Genomic DNA, 21,947 nt, shown 5'->3' with positions numbered 1-21,947 from the left:
TTGTCACAGGTATGCTGCCATGGATAGGCACCAGGAAAAGAAAATTACGGTAAGTATGGTACAATTTTCTGTTTTTTTACAAACCAGCTAGCATGTTCCTGGACTTAACAAGGTTTCACAAATGAACTCTCTTTCTGGAGAGAATATTTGTAATTGGATATCTTGCAGTTTATCCACTCAGCTGTTCTCTGGGTATCATTTTGAAATGGACTCCATAACCAAGCACAAGCAATACTTTTTAGCATTGCTTTTGAAAAGCTCTTCAAGTTTTGTGATTCAAGTAAGCTATGTTTAAAATAGCATTTTTGCACCAGCCGGGATTTGAACCCAGGTCACAAGAATGGGAATCTTGCATGATACCCCTACACTACTGGTCCCCTATTGTCCCCAATTTGTGGTGAAAACACAGGAAAGTGTCTATTTTCAATGCTGCAAACCAAGAACAGAAGCATGGGTTTTTGCAAACCAGCTAGCATGTTCCTGGACTTAATTTCAAGGTTTCACAAATGAACACTCTTTCTGGAGAAAATATTTGTAAATTGGATATCTTGTAGTTTATCTACTCAGCTGTTCTCTGGGTATCATTTGGAAATGGACATCATAACCAAACACAAGCAAGGCTTTTTAGCATTGCTTTTGAAAAGTTCTTCAAGTTTTATGATTCAAGTAAGCTATGTTTAAAATAGCATTTTTGCGCAAGACAGGACTTGAACCCGCATCACAAGAATGGGAATCTTGCATGATACCCCTACACTACTGGTGCCCTACGTGCTTTCTTGGTAAGCTGTGTTCTTGGAATCTCAATATACAGACCTTTCGCTAAAGGGTTGCATCTATGTGCCAGCCAGGAATCAAACCAAGGTCACGAGAATTGGAATCTTACATGATACATGCTTCTGTTCTTGGTTTGCAGCATTGAAAATACACACTTTCCTGTATTTTCATCACAAGTGCATTTAATTAGGGGTATCATGCAAGATTCCCATTCTTGTGACCTTGGTTTGATTCCCGGCTGGCACATAGATCCAACCCTGTAGCGAAAGGTCTGTATAACGGAAAATTGTTACCAATACTGTAATTTTCCTTTCCTGGCCTGCCCTCACGTCAGCACACAATGGGTTAACCCCTTCCTCCAGTCTCTCAGTACCACCTTCTATTAGCTGAAAAAAGGGAGCCTCTCCTCCCCTGCCCTTGTTCCATTACTGTCAGGGTTTCTCCCGCACGGAACGGGCGGATGCGCGTACACGGTGTTCGCGTGAACGCGCGTGGCGTGCGCGTTAGCACGGTTTGGCGCCAGTGGGCCTATTTAAAGGAGGCTGCTGCATCTACTCGGTGCTGTTTGTCTGCAGCTCTGTACCCGAACTACCTGCTATCTTTCTGCTGTTGTGATATCTGACCCGGCTACCGTCTGACCTCGCTGACCTCTCCTGCTCTGACCCCGGCCTGCCTGACCTTGCTTGGACTGTACCTCTGTTGCCAAACCTCTGCCTGCCTGCACTTCTCTTCTGCCTGCTGTACTTACCTGTCTGCTTATCCATTGTGACCCGGCCTGCCTGACTTTTCTTCTGCTGTTCAAGTGTGCTGCACCCGGTCCTTGCTGCCGCTGCCTTGCCTGCTGATCGCTGCCTGCTGATCGCTGCCTGCCTGTCTACCATCTTCTCTGCAGGTCCAGCATCCAGAAGTAACCAGCTGCTGCTTCCAGTCAGACACTCCTACCCCACTGCGCTCACGAGGTCACTGTCTCCATTCCAGTGGTCCCTGAACCAGAGCTGTAAGAGAAGTCTTTTCCCATCAAGTTGGGCTCATCACCAGGTACCTAACAGTACAAACAGCCATGACTGAGCCTGCGGGAGAAGCTTCTGCCATGAAGGAGATCTGCACCCACTTAGCGGCCCCTACACAGGCAGTGAAGTCGCTCCAAGAGGGATATACCAGACTGGAAGATCAAGTTCAACACCTTTCCGGTACCAGTCCTTCCACCTCAGCATCACCTCCACTTTCTCCTCTTGCTACCCAGCCTGCAGTGGTAATGCTCCCTCCTGAATCGAGAGTACAGTGCCTTACGAAAGTATTCGGCCCCCTTGAACTTTTCAACCTTTTGCCACATTTCAGGCTTCAAACGTAAAGATATAACATTTTTATTTTTTGTGAAGAATCACCAACAAGTGGGACACAATTGTGAAGTGGAACAAAATCTATTGGATAATTTAAACTTTTTTAGCAGATAAAAAACTGAAAAGTGGTGCGTGCAAAATTATTCGGCCCCTTTACTTTCAGTGCAGCAAACTCACTCCAGAAGTTCAGCGAGGATCTCTGAATGATCCAATGTTGTCCTAAATGACTGATGGTGATAAATAGAATCCACCTGTGTGTAATCAAGTCTCTGTATAAATGCACCTGCTCTGTGATAGTCTCAGGGTTCTGTTGAAAGTGCAGAGAGCATCATGAAGACCAAGGAACACACCAGGCAGGTCCGTAATACTGTTGTGGAGAAGTTTAAAGCCGGATTTGGATACAAAAAGATTTCCCAAGCTTTAAACATCTCAAGGAGCACTGTGCAAGCGATCATTTTGAAATGGAAGGAGTATCAGACCACTGCAAATCTATAAAGACCTGGCTGTCCCTCTAAACTTTCAGCTCAGACAAGGAGAAGACTGATCAGAGATGCAGCCAAGAGGCCCATGATCACTCTGGATGAACTGCAGAGAACTACAGCTGAGGTGGGAGAGTCTGTCCATAGGACAACAATCAGTCGTACACTGCACAAATCTGGCCCTTATGGAAGAGTGGCAAGAAGAAAGCCATTTCTCAAAGATATCCATAAAAAGTCTCATCTAAAGTTTGCCACAAGACACCTGGGAGACACACCAAACATGTGGAAGAAGGTGCTCTGGTCAGATGAAACCAAAATCGAACTTTTTGCCCACAATGCAAAACGATATGTTTGGCGTAAAAGCAACACAGCTCATCACCCTCAACACACCATCCCCACTGTCAAACATGGTGGTGGTGTCAGGAAAGGTTCCCTCCGCTGGTAATATCAATCATTTGGCATGCAGTACTGCGATCCACCAGCAGGTGTCTCCTGCTGGAATTATGTCATCTTTGGTCCGCAGTACTGGTGTCCACCAGCGGAGGGATCCTGGCAGTATGGAGCAGGTATTGCCCTCTGCAGTCAGGCGTCACATGACTGACAGCAGCCATTATAAATACCCGGCAAGTTCATATACACTTTGCCTTGGTATTGTCCTTGAGCCCTGACCTGTTACCTGTTACCTGTTACCTGTTACCTGTTACCTGTTACCTGTTACCTGTTACCTGTTACCTGTTACCTGATCCCTGCATCCCTGATCCCTGCATCCCTGATCCCTGCATCCTGCCTCCTGTACCTGTTCCCTTCTCCTTGTCCCCCCATCTGCTGACCTCCTATTTATGACCCCGGCCTGGCTTGACTACGATTCCGGTACTCCCTTTTGTTACATATACTGGTTTATTTACTGTTTGGTTGTTTGGTTGTTCACTTGGTTCGTATTGGTGGTGTGTTCACATTTATATGCGTTTGCTTAATAAATTTACCTTCACTTATTTGTGTCTGGTTCACTTTGTCGCAGTCACACAGTTCTGGTCACATCTGGTTCATGACAGAATACCAAGGCCATTCCTGACCAGAAGTGGCTGCACAGGGGAACCATTTGCTTCAGTTTGGTTGCAAACATGAATGCTGATGAGATCATTTATCTTTCTCTGCTGGCATCTGAGAGTGGTGATTATTTCCGCCAGGCTTTGAAAGGATGGTCTAGTGACCAGTTGTTTGCAGCTATGCGTTTGGCTCACTCCCTGGTTGATCAGGGTTATATATTGTTTGAGGAGGTGCAGCCTTTGATAAAGATCTGTACTGAGCTAGCCCTGCCCTGTATCCCAGATGGCCGTGATGATTTCACTCCTCCTTTTGATATGAATCAGGTTGTATCTTTAGTATGGCTTTTTGAAGATGATCCTTCTGATTTTCGTGAACACTACTCAGCCTGTTCCCCACAGGTGATTGCTGAGTGCATTGTATCTGCTCAGTCTTTTGTTAGACAGGGAGGCTTAAAACTTCAGTTTGTACAACCCTTACTTTCAGCATGGTCTGACATGGTGCAATCAGCCCCAGCCAAACAATCCACCTCTGCCATCAGATATGAGCCTACCCAAAAGTATGTTTCCCCATCAGCCATGTCAACCTCAGTTGCAGCCCAGTACACGCTGCTCCCAACCAAATACTCCAATCCAGTCTCTGCTCCCTGTACTTACCCTGCATTCAAATCACCTGCCTCCTCTCCGCTGTCTACTAACCCACAAGTTCTTTCCCCAGCTACTGGTACCTCTTCTCTGCCATATCACAATCCTCCTTTCCAGTCTGCTGCACCCCTTATTTACAGTCCTGCAGTCACCTACAGAGCTTCAGTAGCTAAGCCAAAGAAAAAGGGAAAGTTTTTCCCAACCAAAATGATCTTACCATTAACCCAACCTGCCTCCACACCTACCAATCTGTCCCAGCCCGGAGTGCCAGAGCCGGAGTTCCAGCCTGATGTCCCGGCCTTCCAGCCTGATGCCTTCCAGCCTGATGTCCCGGCCTTCCAGCCTGACGCCTTCCAGCCTGACGCCTTCCAGCCTGACGCCTTCCAGCCTGATGCCTTCCAGCCAGACGCCTTCCAGCCTGATGTCCCGGCCTTCCAGCCAGACGCCTTCCAGCCTGATGTCCCGGCCTTCCAGCCAGACGCCTTCCAGCCTGATGTCCCGGCCTTCCAGCCAGACGCCTTCCAGCCTGATGTCCCGGCCTTCCAGCCAGACGCCTTCCAGCCTGATGTCCCGGCCTTCCAGCCAGACGCCTTCCAGCCTGATGTCCCGGCCTTCCAGCCAGACGCCTTCCAGCCTGATGTCCCGGCCTTCCAGCCAGACGCCTTCCAGCCTGATGTCCCGGCCTTCCAGCCAGACGCCTTCCAGCCTGATGTCCCGGCCTTCCAGCCAGACGCCTTCCAGCCTGATGTCCCGGCCTTCCAGCCAGACGCCTTCCAGCCTGATGTCCCGGCCTTCCAGCCAGACGCCTTCCAGCCTGATGTCCCGGCCTTCCAGCCAGACGCCTTCCAGCCTGATGTCCCGGCCTTCCAGCCAGACGCCTTCCAGCCTGATGTCCCGGCCTTCCAGCCAGACGCCTTCCAGCCTGATGTCCCGGCCTTCCAGCCAGACGCCTTCCAGCCTGATGTCCCGGCCTTCCAGCCAGACGCCTTCCAGCCTGATGTCCCGGCCTTCCAGCCAGACGCCTTCCAGCCTGATGTCCCGGCCTTCCAGCCAGACGCCTTGCAGTCTGATGTCCCGGCCTTTCAGTCTGATGTCTTGCAGTCTGATGTCCCGGCCTTTCAGTCTGATGTCTTGCAGTCTGATGTCCCGGCCTTTCAGTCTGATGTCTTCCAGCCTGATGTTCCGGCCTTCCAGCCAGACGCCTTGCAGTCTGATGTCCCGGCCTTTCAGTCTGATGTCTTGCAGTCTGATGTCCCGGCCTTTCAGTCTGATGTCTTCCAGCCTGATGTTCCGGCCTTCCAGCCAGACGCCTTCCAGCCTGATGTCCTGGCCTTCCAGTCTGATGTCTTGCAGTCTGATGTCCCGGCCTTCCAGTCTGATGCCTTCCAGTCTGATGCCCCGGCCTTCCAGTCTGATGCCTTCCAGTCTGATGCCCCGGCCTTCCAGTCTGATGCCCCGGCCTTCCAGTCTGATGCCTTCCAGTCTGATGCCCCGGCCTTCCAGTCTGATGCCTTCCAGTCTGATGCCCCGGCCTTCCAGTCTGATGCCCCGGCCTTCCAGTCTGATGCCTTCCAGTCTGATGCCCCGGCCTTCCAGTCTGATGCCTTCCAGTCTGATGCCCCGGCCTTCCAGTCTGATGCCTTCCAGTCTGATGCCCCGGCCTCCCAGTCTGATGCCTTCCAGTCTGATGCCCCGGCCTCCCAGTCTGATGCCTTCCAGTCTGATGCCCCGGCCTTCCAGTCTGATGCCTTCCAGTCTGATGTCTCGGCCTTCCAGTCTGATGTCTTGCAGTCTGATGTCCCGGCCTTCCAGTCTGATGCCTTCCAGTCTGATGCCTTCCAGTCTGATGCCTTCCAGTCTGATTCCCCGGCCTTCCAGTCTGATGCCTTCCAGTCTGATGCCCCGGCCTTCCAGTCTGCCTTCCAGTCTGATGCCCCGGCCTTCCAGTCTGATGCCTTCCAGTCTGATGCCCCGGCCTTCCAGTCTGATGCCTTCCAGTCTGATGCCCCGGCCTCCCAGTCTGATGCCTTCCAGTCTGATGCCCCGGCCTCCCAGTCTGATGCCTTCCAGTCTGATGCCCCGGCCTCCCAGTCTGATGCCTTCCAGTCTGATGCCCCGGCCTTCCAGTCTGATGCCTTCCAGTCTGATGTCTCGGCCTTCCAGTCTGATGTCTTGCAGTCTGATGTCCCGGCCTTCCAGTCTGATGCCTTCCAGTCTGATGCCTTCCAGTCTGATGCCTTCCAGTCTGATTCCCCGGCCTTCCAGTCTGATGCCTTCCAGTCTGATGCCCCGGCCTTCCAGTCTGCCTTCCAGTCTGATGCCCCGGCCTTCCAGTCTGCCTTCCAGTCTGATGCCCCGGCCTTCCAGTCTGATGCCTTCCAGTCTGATGCCCCGGCCTTCCAGTCTGATGCCTTCCAGTCTGATGCCCCGGCCTCCCAGTCTGATGCCTTCCAGTCTGATGCCTTCCAGTCTGATGCCTTCCAGTCTGATTCCCCGGCCTTCCAGTCTGATGCCTTCCAGTCTGATGCCCCGGCCTTCCAGTCTGATGCCTTCCAGTCTGATGCCTTCCAGTCTGATTCCCCGGCCTTCCAGTCTGATGCCTTCCAGTCTGATGCCCCGGCCTTCCAGTCTGATGCCTTCCAGTCTGATGCCCCGGCCTTCCAGTCTGATGCCTTCCAGTCTGATGCCCCGGCATTCCAGTCTGATGCCCCGGCCTTCCAGTCTGATGCCTTCCAGTCTGATGCCCCGGCCTTCCAGTCTGATGCCTTCCAGTCTGATGCCCCGGCCTTCCAGTCTGATGCCTTCCAGTCTGATGCCCCGGCCTTCCAGTCTGATGCCCCGGCCTTCCAGTCTGATGCCTTCCAGTCTGATGCCCCGGCCTTCCAGTCTGATGCCTTCCAGTCTGATGCCCCGGCCTCCCAGTCTGATGCCCCGGCCTCCCAGTCTGATGCCTTCCAGTCTGATGCCCCGGCCTCCCAGTCTGATGCCTTCCAGTCTGATGCCCCGGCCTTCCAGTCTGATGCCTTCCAGTCTGATGCCCCAGCCTTCCAGTCTGATGCCTTCCAGTCTGATGCCCCGGCATTCCAGCCTGATGTCCCGGCCTTCCAGCCAGACGCCTTCCAGCCTGATGTCCCGGCCTTCCAGCCAGACGCCTTCCAGCCTGATGTCCCGGCCTTCCAGCCAGACGCCTTCCAGCCTGATGTCCCGGCCTTCCAGCCAGACGCCTTGCAGTCTGATGTCCCGGCCTTCCAGCCAGATGCCTTGCAGTCTGATGTCCCGGCCTTCCAGCCAGACGCCTTGCAGTCTGATGTCCCGGCCTTTCAGTCTGATGTCTTGCAGTCTGATGTCCCGGCCTTTCAGTCTGATGTCTTGCAGTCTGATGTCCCGGCCTTTCAGTCTGATGTCTTGCAGTCTGATGTCCCGGCCTTTCAGTCTGATGTCTTCCAGCCTGATGTTCCGGCTTTCCAGCCAGACGCCTTCCAGCCTGATGTCCCGGCCTTCCAGTCTGATGTCTTGCAGTCTGATGTCCCGGCCTTCCAGTCTGATGCCTTCCAGTCTGATGCCTTCCAGTCTGATTCCCCGGCCTTCCAGTCTGATTCCCCGGCCTTCCAGTCTGATGCCTTCCAGTCTGATGCCCCGGCCTTCCAGTCTGATGCCCCGGCCTTCCAGTCTGATGCCCCGGCCTTCCAGTCTGATGCCTTCCAGTCTGATGCCCCGGCCTTCCAGTCTGATGCCTTCCAGTCTGATGCCCCGGCCTTCCAGTCTGATGCCCCGGCCTTCCAGTCTGATGCCTTCCAGTCTGATGCCTTCCAGTCTGATGCCTTCCAGTCTGATTCCCCGGCCTTCCAGTCTGATGCCTTCCAGTCTGATGCCCCGGCCTTCCAGTCTGCCTTCCAGTCTGATGCCCCGGCCTTCCAGTCTGATGCCTTCCAGTCTGATGCCCCGGCCTTCCAGTCTGATGCCTTCCAGTCTGATGCCCCGGCCTTCCAGTCTGATGCCTTCCAGTCTGATGCCCCGGCCTTCCAGTCTGATGCCTTCCAGTCTGATGCCTTCCAGTCTGATTCCCCGGCCTTCCAGTCTGATGCCTTCCAGTCTGATGCCCCGGCCTTCCAGTCTGATGCCTTCCAGTCTGATGCCTTCCAGTCTGATTCCCCGGCCTTCCAGTCTGATGCCTTCCAGTCTGATGCCCCGGCCTTCCAGTCTGATGCCTTCCAGTCTGATGCCCCGGCCTTCCAGTCTGATGCCTTCCAGTCTGATGCCCCGGCATTCCAGTCTGATGCCCCGGCCTTCCAGTCTGATGCCTTCCAGTCTGATGCCCCGGCCTTCCAGTCTGATGCCTTCCAGTCTGATGCCCCGGCCTTCCAGTCTGATGCCCCGGCCTTCCAGTCTGATGCCTTCCAGTCTGATGCCCCGGCCTCCCAGTCTGATGCCCCGGCCTCCCAGTCTGATGCCCCGGCCTCCCAGTCTGATGCCTTCCAGTCTGATGCCCCGGCCTCCCAGTCTGATGCCTTCCAGTCTGATGCCCCGGCCTTCCAGTCTGATGCCTTCCAGTCTGATGCCCCGGCCTTCCAGTCTGATGCCTTCCAGTCTGATGCCCCGGCCTTCCAGTCTGATGCCTTCCAGTCCGATGCCCCGGCCTTCCAGTCTGATGCCCCGGCCTTCCAGTCTGATGCCTTCCAGTCTGATGCCCCGGCATTCCAGTCTGATGCCCCGGCCTTCCAGTCTGATGCCTTCCAGTCTGATGCCCCGGCCTTCCAGTCTGATGCCTTCCAGTCTGATGCCCCGGCCTTCCAGTCTGATGCCCCGGCCTTCCAGTCTGATGCCCCGGCCTTCCAGTCTGATGCCTTCCAGTCTGATGCCCCGGCCTTCCAGTCTGATGCCTTCCAGTCTGATGCCCCGGCCTCCCAGTCTGATGCCTTCCAGTCTGATGCCCCGGCCTCCCAGTCTGATGCCTTCCAGTCTGATGCCCCGGCCTTCCAGTCTGATGCCTTCCAGTCTGATGCCCCGGCCTTCCAGTCTGATGCCTTCCAGTCCGATGCCCCGGCCTTCCAGTCTGATGCCTTCCAGTCCGATGCCCCGGCCTTCCAGTCCGATGCCCCGGCCTTCCAGTCCGAAGCCCCGGCCTTCCAGTCTGATGTCCCGGCCTTCCAGTCTGATGCCTTCCAGTCTGATGTCCCGGCCTTCCAGTCTGATGCCTTCCAGTCTGATGTCCCGGCCTTGCAGTCTGATGCTTTCCAGTCTGATGTCCCGGCCTTGCAGTCTGATGCCTTCCAGTCTGATGTCCCGGCCTTGCAGTCTGATGCCTTCCAGTCTGATGTCCCGGCCTTGCAGTCTGATGCCTTCCAGTCTGATGTCCCGGTCTTGCAGTCTGATGCCTCGCAGTCTGATGTCCCGGCCTCGCAGTCTGATGTCCCGGCCTCGCAGTCTGATGTCCCGGCCTCGCAGTCTGATGTCCCGGCCTCGCAGTCTGATGTCCCGGCCTCGCAGTCTGATTCCTTCCAGTCTGATGTCCCGGCCTCGCAGTCTGATTCCTTCCAGTCTGATGTCCCGGCCTCGCAGTCTGATTCCTTCCAGTCTGATGTCCCGGCCTCGCAGTCTGATTCCTTCCAGTCTGATGTCCCGGCCTCGCAGTCCGATTCCTTCCAGTCTGATGTCCCGGCCTCGCAGTCCGATTCCTTCCAGTCTGATGTCCCGGCCTTGCAGTCCAATTCCTTCCAGTCTGATGTCCCGACCTCGCGGTCCGACGCCTTCCAGTCTGATGTCCCGGCCTTGCAGTCCGATGCCTTCCAGTCTGATGTGCCTGCTGTCCAGCCTAATGTGCCCGTCTTCCAGCCTGACGTGCCGCTGCCCGCCTTCCAGCCTGACGTGCCGCTGCCCGCCTTCCAGCCTGACGTGCCGCTGCCCGCCTTCCAGCCTGACGTGCCGCTGCCCGCCTTCCAGCCCGATGTGCCAGCTTCCCGGTCCGATGTGGTTCTGTCTGCTGCCCTGCTTGAAGTGTCCATTACCCAACCTAATGTGACTTTGCCCATAGCCCAGCTTGACGCAGTGGACTTTCCCCAGCAACTGCTAGTTGGAGCGTCCGGAGGTCGCTCCTTTGAGGGGGGGTACTGTCAGGAAAGGTTCCCTCCGCTGGTAATATCAATCATTTGGCATGCAGTACTGCGATCCACCAGCAGGTGTCTCCTGCTGGAATTATGTCATCTTTGGTCCGCAGTACTGGTGTCCACCAGCGGAGGGATCCTGGCAGTATGGAGCAGGTATTGCCCTCTGCAGTCAGGCGTCACATGACTGACAGCAGCCATTATAAATACCCCGGCAAGTTCATATACACTTCGCCTTGGTATTGTCCTTGAGCCCTGACCTGCAGCCTGTTACCTGATCCCTGCATCCTGCCTCCTGTACCTGTTCCCTTCTCCTTGTCCCCCCATCTGCTGACCTCCTATTTATGACCCCGGCCTGGCTTGACTACGATTCCGGTACTCCCTTTTGTTACATATACTGGTTTATTTACTGTTTGGTTGTTTGGTTGTTCACTTGGTTCGTATTGGTGGTGTGTTCACATTCATATGCGTTTGCTTAATAAATTTACCTTCACTTATTTGTGTCTGGTTCACTTTGTCGCAGTCACACAGTTCTGGTCACATCTGGTTCATGACAGGTGGCAGCATCATGGTTTGGGCCTGCTTTTCTTCAGCAGGGACAGCGAAGATGGTTAAAATTGAGGGGAAGATGGATGCAGCCAAATACAGGACCATTCTGGATGAAAACCTGTTGGAGTCTGCAAAAGACCTGAAACTGGGACGGAGATTTATCTTCCAACAAGACAATGATCCCAAACATACAGCAAAATCTACAAAGGAATGGTTCACAAATAAACGTATACAGGTGTTGGAATGGCCAAGTCAAAGTCCAGACCTGAATCCAATCGAGAATCTGTGGAAAGAGCTGAAAACTGCTGTTCACAAAAGCTCTCCATCCAACCTCACTGAGCTCGAGCTGTTTTGCAAGGAAAAATGGGCAAGAATTTCAGTCTCTCGATGTGCAAAACTGATAGAGACATACCCCAAGCGACTTGCATCTGTAATCGCAGCAAAAGGTGGCTCTACAAAGTATTAACTCAAGGGGGCCGAATAATTTTGCACGCCCCACTTTTCATCTTTTTATTAGTTAAAAAAGTTTCAAAAATCCAATAGATTTCGTTCCACTTCACAATTGTGTCCCACTTGTTGGTGATTCTTCACAAAAAATAAAAATTTTATATCTTTATGTTTGAAGCCTGAAATGTGGCAAAAGGTTGAAAAGTTCAAGGGGGCCGAATACTTTCGCAAGGCACTGTACCTGTTCCAGAAAGGTTCTCGGGAGACCAATCCAAGTTCCGGGCCTTTCGTAATGCCTGTCAGCTATACTTCGCCCTCCAACCCAGGACTTTTTCACTTGAAGCTACCAAGGTGGGGTTTGTGATATCGCTACTACAGGGAGAACCCCATACGTGGTCCCACAGTCTCCTGGAGGGTGACAGTGCTATTACCCATTCCCTTTATTCATTCTTTGAGGCTATGGCACAGCTTTATGAAGATCCTCAGCGAACTGCCACAGCCGAATCCGCTCTGTCTGCGCTCCAGCAAGGCCGCCGTGCGGCCGAGGACTATGTTACTGACTTTCGACGCTGGAGAGCAGACACCCAATGGAATGACTCTGCTCTAAGACATCAGTTCCGCATGGGCCTCTCTGAGGGACTGAAAGATGAACTGGCCCGTGTCGGTATCCCGGACTCTTTGGAGGAGTTGATCACCTTGGCCATAGAAATTAACCGTCGACTTCGGGAACGGCGGGCCGAGCGCTCAACTCAGCCCCATCGCTCGAATTGGATGACTGCAAGGGTTCCTATTCCCACCTTCTGTCCTCAGCCTGCTCCGCAGAGGGACCCTGCCAGTCCTGCTCCTGACACTCCTGAGCCAATGCAGCTGTGATTGATGCGTCCCACCTTGCCTCCAGAGGAACATGCCCGTCGTCGCCAGCTGAACTTGTGTCTTTACTGCGGGGGGTCCGGACATTATCTTAACAACTGCCCTGTTAAGACACGTAAGTGCCTTTCCTCTGTGTCTCCTGTTCCTGTTTCCCTGACAGCCAGCACAACCCACCTTGCTCTACCTCTCTCATTGCAGTTCCAGGGAAGGACGGTCTCCACCAGCGCCATCATTGATTCTGGGGCTTGCAGTTGTTTTGTCGATGCCACCTTTGCCAGTCTGCAAGCTTTGCCCCTTCAGAAGAGAACCCATGGACTGTCTGTGTTCTTGGCTGATGGGTCCCGCATCAAATCGGGACAAGTAACCCAAGAGACGCTACCCCTGATGGCTTGTACCCCTTCCCAGCACAAGGAGCTCCTCACCCTTGATGTGATTTCTTCCCCTCGATTTCCTTCAGGCCCATAATCCCTGCATCAACTGGGCTACAGGGGAGATCAAGTTCCAGTCCAGCTACTGCCAAGAGCACTGTCTTCGTGTGAATTCTGTTGTGCCCTCTACCCTTCTTTGCCTTGATTCTGATCAGGACTTATGCCTGAACCATACCATGAATTTTTTGATGTTTTCAGCAAGCGAGGAGCAGACACACTTCCACCTCACCGCCCCTATGACTGCCCCATTGAACTTCTTCCAGGAGCTGAGATCCCGTTTGGGTGTATCTTCCCCCTGTCTGAGAAGGAGCAGGAGGTCGTAAAGGTCTATATTACAGAAAACTTGGAGAAGGGGTTCATTCGTCATTGCACCTCCCCAGCAGGCGCTGGAATATTTTTTGTGACCAAGAAAGACCAGTCGCTCCGACCCTGCGTGGACTATCGTGAGCTTAACAAGATCACGGTCAAGAACCATTACCCTCTTCCTCTGATGCCGGAGCTCTTTCAGAAACTGAGATCAGCTACGATTTTCTCCAAGTTGGACTTAAGGGGGGCTTACAACCTGGTTCGCATTCGGGCTGGGGACGAGTGGAAGACAGCATTCAGGACCCGTTTCGGGCATTACGAATACCTGGTCATGCCCTTTGGCCTTTGTAATGCTCCTGCCACCTTCCAGCATCTCATTAATGACGTGTTCAAGGACTTCCTGGACATTTTTGTGATCGTCTACTTGGACGACATTTTGATTTTTTCGGGGTCTCTCGAACAGCATCGGGGTCACGTGGGCAGGGTGTTACTCCGGTTCCGTCAGCATGGACTGTATGCTAAAGCTGATAAGTGTAGCTTTGAGCAACGGAACATCCAATTCCTCGGGCTTGAGATCTCCCGGGTGGCATTAAGATGGATCCTCAGAAAGTTTCCGCTGTTCTGGCCTGGCCTGCACCTACGGATAAAAAGGGGGTACAACGTTTTGTGGGCTTTGCAAATTTTTACAGAAAATGTATTAAGGGATTTTCCGCCATAATTGCCCCCATTACCCAGTTGACAAAGCAGTGTGTACGCTTCCACTGGGGGACGGAAGCCCAGGAGGCCTTTGAGAGACTCAAAAGACTGTTCACCTCTGCCCCCATCCTCAGCCACCCAGATCCTTCCCTACCATATATTCTTGAAGTGGATGCTTCCGAAGTAGCTGTGGGGGCAGTTGTGTCCCAGAGGCAAGGCGGTAACGATTTGATGCATCCCGTAGGGTTCTTCTCCTGAAAGCTTTCCCCTGCCGAGAAGAACTATGATGTCGGTGACCGTGAATTACTCGCTATCAAATCTGCCTTGGAGGAATGGAGGTACTTGTTGGAAGGTGCAGTTCATCCAGTGCTGATCTACACCGACCACAAGAACCTCGAATACCTGAGGACTGCCAAGCGTCTGAAGCCCCGACAGGCCTGTTGGGCCCTGTTTTTCTCACGTTTCTGTTTCCACATTACTTACCGTCCCGGATCTAAAAATGTGAAACCAGACGCGCTCTCGCGTATGTACGATTGCCCCAAAGACCTTGCTGCTCCGGACACTATACTACCTGCGAGTACCTTTCTACTTGTGCAACCAGACTTGCTGGCGCAGATCAGGGAGGCATCCACTAATTCACCTGCACCACCAGAGGTCACACTGATTTCCAGAGGGGGTCTTCTATGGAAGGAGAGCCAAGTTTTTGTGCCTGAAAGCATCCGGATTAAAGTTCTAGCCCTCCTCCATGATCACCCGTTAGCAGGACACTTTGGGCCCCGTAAGACCTTGGAATTGGTACAGCGTACCTTCTGGTGGCCCGGCCTGAAGGAATTCTGCAAGAAGTATGTCAACTCCTGTCCTGTGTGCATCCGGAGCAAGGCAACAAGGAATCGGGCCTGGGGACTTCTGAAGCCACTTCCTGCACCTGATCGGCCTTGGAGGATGATCACGATGGACTTTATTGACAAGCTTCCCTGTTCTGAAGGTTGCACGGCCATTTTTGGGGTTGTAGATAGACTGACTAAGATGGCCCATTTCCTGCCCTTGAAAGGGACTCCATCTGCTCCAGAGACGGCCCGTGTCTTCATAAAGGAGATAGACTGCATGGAGTACCTGCTAACATCATGTCTGACAGGGGGGTCCAATTCACCTCCCAGTTCTGGAGGGCCCTGTGTGAGTGTTTGAAGATCGAGCTGGCTCTGTCATCTGCCTCCCACCCCCAGACCAATGGACAGACTGAGCATACCAACCAGACCCTGGAGCAGTACATTAGATGCTTCACATCCTTTGTCCAGGATGATTGGGTATCTCTGCTGCCCCTTGCGGAGTTTGCCTACAACAACGCTAGTCACTCAGCCACAGGGCAGTTCCCGTTTTTTGCTAATTACGGGTTTCACTTAACCTTTCTGCCTGACTTTCTTCCAGAGTCACCAGTTCCAGCAGTCCAGGACACTGTGACCTTCCTCAGTCATAACAATCGGGTGTTACAAGAGGCGGTATCCAAAGCTCAAGCAGACAGCAAGAAGACCTTTGATCATAAGAGAAGAGGGGAATTGAACCTGCAGGTCGGGGATCAGGTATGGCTTTCCACGAACAATCTTAAATTAGCCTGTCCTAAGAAACTTGCGCCCAAATTTTTGGGACCCTTTCCTGTAAAGAGAAGGATTAATGAGGTGTCGTATGAGTTGGTCTTGCCTGATTCAATGAAAATCAACCCAATCTTTCATGTGTCATTGCTGAAGCCCTCGGTGCCCGATCCCTTTCCGGGTAGAAGTTCCAGACCACCTCAACCCGTTTTTATCGATGGTAGCGAAGAGTATGAGGTGGAGGCTATCCTCGATTGTAGAAGGAGACAAGGTCAGAGACAGTTTTTGGTCAAGTGGAAGGGGTACGGTCCAGAAAGTAATTAGTGGGAACCTGATGGTAATTTGCATGCCAACAGACTGGTCCGTGCCTTTTTCTCTGCTCATCCGGAAAAGAGGCACCTTGTGGGCACCCGGAGGTTGCCCCTTATGGGGGGGCAATGTCAGGGTTTCTCCCGCACGGAACGGGCGGATGCCAGGAAAACGGAAAATTGTTACCAATACTTACTGTAATTTTCCTTTCCTGGCCTGCCCTCACGTCAGCACGATCTTTTTCCCCTCCCTACAAGCCTGTTGTCCGCTAGTAATTGTTAGGTACCTGGTGATGAGCCCGACTTGATGGGAAAAGACTTCTCTTACAGCTCTGGTTCAGGGACCACTGAAATGGAGACAGTGGCCTGTGAGCGCAGTGGGGTAGGAGTGTCTGACTGGAAGCAGCGGCTGGTTACTTCTGGATTCTGGAACTGCAGAGAAGATGGTAGACAGGCAGGCAGCGATCAGCAGGCAAGGCAGCGGCAGCAAGGACCAGGTGCAGCACACTTGAACAGCAGAAGAATAGTCAGGCAGGCCGGGTCACAATGGATAAGCAGACAGGTAAGTACAGCAGGCAGAAGAGAAGTGCAGGCAGGCAGAGGTTTGGCAACAGAGGTACAGTCCAAAGCAAGGTCAGGCAGGCCGGGGTCAGAGCAGGAGAGGTCAGCGAGGTCAGATGGTAGCCGGGTCAGATATCACAACAGCAGGCAGATAGCAGGTAGTTCGGGTACAGTGCTGCAGACAAACAGCACCGAGTAGATGCAGCAGCCTCCTTTAAATAGGCCCACTGGCACCAAACCGCACTAACGCGCACGTACAAGACACGCGCCACTCGCGTGCACGCAAACATCGCGATTGCGAACGTCGTGATCGCGTACGTGCACATCGCGTACGCGCATCCGCCCGTTCCGTGCGGGAGAAACCCTGACATTGCCCCCCCATAAGGGGCAACCTCCGGGTGCCCACAAGGTGCCTCTTTTCCGGATGAGCAGAGAAAAAGGCACGGACCAGTCTGTTGGCATGCAAATTACCATCAGGTTCCCACTAATTACTTTCTGGACCGTACCCCTTCCACTTGACCAAAAACTGTCTCTGACCTTGTCTCCTTCTACAATCGAGGATAGCCTCCACCTCATACTCTTCGCTACCATCGATAAAAACGGGTTGAGGTGGTCTGGAACTTCTACCCGGAAAGGGATCGGGCACCGAGGGCTTCAGCAATGACACATGAAAGATTGGGTTGATTTTCATTGAATCAGGCAAGACCAACTCATACGACACCTCATTAATCCTTCTCTTTACAGGAAAGGGTCCCAAAAATTTGGGCGCAAGTTTCTTAGGACAGGCTAATTTAAGATTGTTCGTGGAAAGCCATACCTGATCCCCGACCTGCAGGTTCAATTCCCCTCTTCTCTTATGATCAAAGGTCTTCTTGCTGTCTGCTTGAGCTTTGGATACCGCCTCTTGTAACACCTGATTGTTATGACTGAGGAAGGTCACAGTGTCCTGGACTGCTGGAACTGGTGACTCTGGAAGAAAGTCAGGCAGAAAGGTTAAGTGAAACCCGTAATTAGCAAAAAACGGGAACTGCCCTGTGGCTGAGTGACTAGCGTTGTTGTAGGCAAACTCCGCAAGGGGCAGCAGAGATACCCAATCATCCTGGACAAAGGATGTGAAGCATCTAATGTACTGCTCCAGGGTCTGGTTGGTATGCTCAGTCTGTCCATTGGTCTGGGGGTGGGAGGCAGATGACAGAGCCAGCTCGATCTTCAAACACTCACACAGGGCCCTCCAGAACCGGGAGGTGAATTGGACCCCCCTGTCAGACATGATGTTAGCAGGTACTCCATGCAGTCTATCTCCTTTATGAAGACACGGGCCGTCTCTGGAGCAGATGGAGTCCCTTTCAAGGGCAGGAAATGGGCCATCTTAGTGGGATTTGATTTAGCTGATATACGGTGGGATTACAAAAATAGTTGAAAAACAACTGGTAATACTGCTTTAGTGAATATTTTATTTTGCTTGGAAGGGTACTGACACCACTGCATTTCCAAAATTTGATGCACTAGCCACTGTGACATCTAAACTGTAATGTCTTGCGGAGGTTTCGCAGGAGCTCCAACTAGCGGTCCTGCATATGTCTTCAACCGATATTTTAGCAGAAGCTGCCCATGAGGCTGCCACCCCTCTTGTAGAATGAGCTCTAATAACTTGTGGAGGCGTCAGCCCCTGTTTCTCATATGTGAGGCTTCTCCCCTTGGTGATCCAGGTAGCTATGGTTCTAGCTGATGCAGCTTCTCCTCTTCTAGGTCCTGATGGCAGGATGAACAAGGTATCCGTTTTGCGCATCTGTAGAGAGCGGTTTACGTAGGCTAAAAATAAGTTGACCATGTCCAATGGTCTGAGATCTAGTTCCTCCGCTTCTCTCTGCGGTTGGGTGAAGCTGGGTAGGACCGCCTCCCAATTTACATGGAACTTGGAAACCACCTTAGGGGTTAAGGCTGGCGAGGGCCTTACGATCACTTTGTCTGGGAGAATGATGCAAAAGGAATCTTTGCAAGATAGAGCTGCCAGGTCTGAAACTCTCCTTACTGACGTTATGGCTGTGAGGAAAATCAGCTTGACTGTCAGGACCCATAGTGGGCATGTCTCCGCAGGCACGAATGGATGTTGGAGCAAAGCTTTTAGCACCGTGCCCAAGTCCCAAACTGGGAACAGGGACTTCCTTGGTGGTCTTATTCTTATGGCTGCTCTAAGAAATTGCTTTATTAGTGGCTCGTCTGCCCATTTGTGGCCTGTGAAGCAAGACAAGGCTGACACCTGCACCTTTATGGTGTTGTATGCTAAGCCCATACTTAAAGCTGACTGTAAAAACTCCAGCACCTGCACAATGTTTGCGGAAAATGGGGAGAAATTTTGTTGTAAAGTGAATTCTGTAAATTTTCTCCAAATCTTGGTGTATGTGGCATTAGTTGTGGCCCTTCTTGACTTCAATAGTGTCAAGAGTACCTCCTCTGAGATGCCCTGAGACTGCAGTCTGGCTGATTCAACAGCCATGCTGTCAGTTGCAATCTGCCTGGGTTGGGGTGACACCATTGGTCCTGCTGTAGAAGATCCCTCTTCAGCAGCAGCCTTATTGGGGGAACTGCCGCCATCTGCAGGAGCAGTGGGAACCACGGCCTTTGTGGCCAGAAGGGTAGGATTGCAATTGCATGGACCGTCTCCCTCAAAAATTTTAATAGGGTTTTCATTATCAGTGGTACCGGTGGGAAAACCTAGACTAGGGGAAATTCCCATTGAGATTGAGAAGGCATCTTGAGCTAGCGCTTCGTTGCAGTGGAATCTTGACACAAACTGGGGGTACCTGTGCATTCTCTGGGGTCGCCATCAGATCTACCGAGGGTGTACCCCACCTGTAAAAGATTGTTTTCAGATAGTCCTTATTGAGTGCCCACTCGTTTTTGTTGGGAAAATCCAGACTCAGATTGTCTGCTATGTAATTTTGACTGCCCGAAATGTAGACTGCCGTCAAGGCTTCCATATGTGCCTTGGCCCAGGCAAATATCTCAGTTGCCAACTGCAGCAGCGGCAGGCTCTTGGTTCCTCCCTGATTGGTTATATAAGTGACCGCCGTCCGGTTGTCGGACATAAGCTTGACCCGAGCTCCCTGAATCAAATTCTCGAATGCCAGTGGGGCTAAGTATCTTTCTTGTAACTCCAAAAGGTTGGAGTGTCTGGTCTCCATCCTGCTCCATTTGCCTTGAACCCGTCTGCCGAGGTAGTGAGCACCCCAGCCCCGGAGACTGGCATCCGAGGTTATTTGGATCCAATCTCCAGGGCCGAGAGGCATGCCCCGCGACAGAGTTCCTGGCACTATCCACCACGACAAGCCCTGGCGGATCTGTCTTGGTATGAATATTTTTTGGTGGAGTGATACTCCATCCCACTGGTTCAGAAATTACGTTTGGAATGCCCTTGCATGAAATCTTGCCCAGGGAACAGCTGGGGTTGCTGCGGTAAACATTCCAAGAAGCGTCATACAGTCCCTCGCTGACAGCGACGAGGACTCATCACGTTTTTCACACAGGCTACTAGCTCAGCTATCTTGCAATGTGGTAGCAAGACCTGCCCTTTGCTTGTGTTGAAAATAAGCTCTAGGTACTCCATCTCTTGGGAGGGAATCAACTGGCTCTTCTGCTTGTTGATAATCCAGCGAATTCGGATAGAATTTTCAGCACCACTTCGCCTTGTGCCGTTAACTGTTCGATTGCACGGGCCACTGCCAAGATGTCGTCTAAGTAGTGGAAACTTTTTGTGCCCCTCAAACGTATAACAGTGAGCAAGATCTTGGAAAAGACTCAAGGTGCTGTGCCGATTCCTAAGGGAAGACATTTGAACTGGAAATGATCTTCCCCTACCATGAAACTCAGGTATCTTTGGTGATGCCTGTTGATTGGGACATGAAGGTAGGCATCTGCTAAATCGACTGATATTAGCCAGTCCCCTGGTTGCAGAATTTATATAATTATAAATATTGATTCCATCCTAAATGTCTTGGGATCGATGTAGTGGTTTAGAGATCTTAAGTCTGAGACCTCCGGAGGCTTTGGGCACCAGAAAAATTGGGGAGTAAACCCCTGTTCCCTGCTGCTTTACAGGAACCGGCGAGATTGCCTCTTTCTGAAGTAATTCGGTCACATATTCTTGCAAACACCTTTGTTTCTTCTGATCTTGTGGCCATTCTGTCTGGACAAAGATGCCCAGTGGTTTTTCTCGAAACATTATCTTGTACCCTCGCTTGACCGTTTTCTGGACCCATTGGTCCTTGACCTTCTCCGCCCATACCTTCCAAAAGGATGCCAACCTGGCACCCACCTGGGGGTGATGGGCAGTCAACCCGTCAAAAGGACTTCTCCGGTTTCTTAGCGGCCTTAGCCTTCACGTTCCGAAGAAAGGAGCTTTGTGAGCCTCTCCATTGGGGTCTTGTATATTCTCGGCCTGGTCTATATGACCTGGCCTCCTGCGACCTTCTGAACTCTGATTGGCCTGACCAAGCGGTTTGCCGTCTCCTTTTGGGTCTCTGTGGTAGCAGACCCGACTTCCCTCCAGTAGCTCGTTTAACCACTTGCCGACTGCCGCACGACGATGTACGTCGACAGAATGGCACGGGCAGGCATATGGGCGATCGGGCCCCCCCCGGTGCCAGCGGCGGTCGGTATCCGTGCAGGAGCGATCCGGGATGAGGGGGCGGCCATTCATTCATGGCCACCCCCTCGCGATCGCTCCTGACGAATGGGAGTGAAGCATTGCATCACTTCCTCTCCTGTAATGTAAACACAGGAGAGGAAGTGATGTAATCTCTCCTCCGTGTCGGTATTTTTCGTTCCGGCACCGAGGAGAGAGGATCGGTGAGTTGCACCAACACGACACTTCACAATAGAACATGCCAGGCACACTCACACCCCCCCTTTACCCCCGATCACCCCCCAATTACCCCTGCCCCCCCAGTCACAGTGACACCAATTGCATTTTTTTTAAAAAAAAATTTTAATTTTTATTTTTTTTGCATTGGTGTCATTTGTGACTGTAATAACGGTTAGGGCAGTTAGGGTTAGCCCCCTTTAGTTCTAATGTACCCCCCTAACCCCCCCAATAAAGGTTTAACCCCGTGATCACCCCCCGTCGCCAGTGTCACTAAGGCTGGGTTCACATTGCAGCGGTTTATGAGAACGGATGTGATTCGCACCGCACTGCAGTGCAAATCAAATCCGATCTCTGTGCGATTCGAGTTCAGCCATTCGCCGCACCCGCCGCACTAGCCGCAAATTCGCACGGGACCCTTTTTTTGGTCCGCAGCAGAATCGGATCGCATGGGTGTTCACACCATGCGATCCGAGTTTGCAGATCGCACTGCGATATGCAAACTGATCTGGGGGTGTCATTAACATTTCACTGACACTCCCAGCAGTTCGCATAGGGCAGTGTGAACTGCCGCCAGGAGGCATGCGATGCGGGAACCCGCCGCGGATTCGTGGCGTTCCTGCATCGCTCCAGTGTGAACCCAGCCTAATAAGCGATCATTTTTCTGATCGCTGTATTAGTGTCACAGGTGACGCTAGTTAGGCAGGTAGGTATTTAGGTTCGCCGCAGCTTTTTATAGCGCCAGGGACCCTCATATACTACCGCATAAAGCCCCCTGATTGCCCCCTAGTTAACCCTTTCACCAGTGGTCACCATATAACTGTTACAGGTGATGCTGGTTGGTTAGTTATTTTTTTATAGTTTCAGGGCACCCGCCATTTATTACCTAATAAAGGTTTAACCCCCTGATCACCCGGCGGGTGTCATTTGTGACTGTAATAACTGTTAGGGCA

The 21,947-nt window shown here is 52.4% G+C and overlaps 1 non-coding gene across 1 annotated transcript; it reads right to left on the bottom strand.

Moving 5' to 3' along the window:
- Window positions 1-306: 306 nt before the first annotated feature.
- TRNAG-CCC (transfer RNA glycine (anticodon CCC)) lies at window positions 307-377 on the bottom strand. Its single transcript has one exon. It is a non-coding gene; the product is annotated as a tRNA-Gly (tRNA).
- Window positions 378-21,947: the final 21,570 nt, after the last annotated feature.

Source organism: Lithobates pipiens, unplaced genomic scaffold (genome assembly GCF_037356315.1).
Source record: "Lithobates pipiens isolate NorthernLeopardFrog02 unplaced genomic scaffold, aLitPip1_a1.2 Scaffold_25, whole genome shotgun sequence".
In the NCBI taxonomy this organism is placed as follows: Eukaryota; Metazoa; Chordata; class Amphibia; order Anura; family Ranidae; genus Lithobates; species Lithobates pipiens.
Note: the sequence above shows the minus strand (reverse complement) of the source record. Positions and strands in the feature narration are given on the sequence as shown.